This window comes from Arachis stenosperma, chromosome 6 (assembly GCF_014773155.1).
Source record: "Arachis stenosperma cultivar V10309 chromosome 6, arast.V10309.gnm1.PFL2, whole genome shotgun sequence".
Lineage (NCBI taxonomy): Eukaryota > Viridiplantae > Streptophyta > Magnoliopsida > Fabales > Fabaceae > Arachis > Arachis stenosperma.
The window spans coordinates 6698991-6700319 of record NC_080382.1 but is presented as its reverse complement, the minus strand read 5'-3'; positions in this window follow the sequence as shown (position 1 = coordinate 6700319).

Below are 1329 nucleotides of genomic sequence, written 5' to 3'. Positions count from 1 at the left end.
CCTCTATGCGCGCATACGCCAGCCAAATTTTCTGGTTTTTTGCAAAGTTTGAAATTTCAGTTTTAAATGCTAGTTTTAAAACGTTCATAACTTTTGCTACAAAATTTTATTTTCCTCTGTTCTTAGATGGATTTAAAGCACTTATCACTGGCTTTAATTTAAGATAGATTTCATACAAATCCAAGCTTCAAGTACCAAGTTATGACCCGTCAAAGTTCGTCAAAAATCTGTTTTTACCAAAAATTCACTTAAGTGTCAATTTCTCAAATTCTCTTTTCTTTTCCTTTCAAAACTAACCCAAACCATTCCTCAATACTTATTTAAAAATTCTCAATCACTTCCATTCAAATCCCAATTTAACCAATTTCTAATACAATCAATCATTTTCAATATTATCCCACCGACAACCAAAACAACAATCAATTACCCAACAATTCTCATCATCCAACAACAAATCACACATGGCAAATACCACCAACTTACCATAACTTACCAAATAGGGGATATCTCATACTATCACAGCCTCCGGTCCAAATTTTCATTTTCATAGCCCTTCATAGGCAATCATACGACATCAATTCAATCACACATACATACGTACATACATATTTATATCCATATCATAATTCAAGTTACCATCCAACCAATTAATCACAACAACAATCATTTTCATTCAACGTTATTCTAGAGGCATTTAACCTAGGTTTTCACATAATCTCACATAATATTCACCTAAAACCAAGACCTATACCTTATTGATGGCAGTTTCCAACTTCTTGAATATCCTTTCTAGTCGAACATGAACCTCAATCAACACCACCGAGCCTCTACCAAGTTCTCCAAAAGTAAGCCCAACTCTAATTCTACAACAACAACTCAACCCAAGCCAACCATCACTCTTATTCAATCTAATTAAACAATTTATTCACATTTTAGGCTAGGGTTTCATACATAATTAGGAAAAATCAAAGAAAAAGAGTTCTCTTACTTTGTACCACGTGTTCATGGGTCAAAATTCTGCTAAAACTCAAGGTTAAGTCTCCCCTAAATATCAAAATCACAAATGTCTCAACATCTCAAATCCAAAAATGCAAAATTAGAAGAGAAACTGAAAATGGGACAAGGATTTCAAAATTCCTTACTACAATAGTTAGATAGAATTGAAGAGTGATTCGAGAAAAATGCGTAACCGCAAATGGATCGTTGGTCGAAGCTACGGTTTGAGAGTTATGTGGATTTGAGTGTGGTGAGTGAATAATGAGTTAGGGCATTCCTCACTCTCCTTCTCTTCTTTCTATCCGTGTCTCTCCTTCTCAAATGGGGAAAATG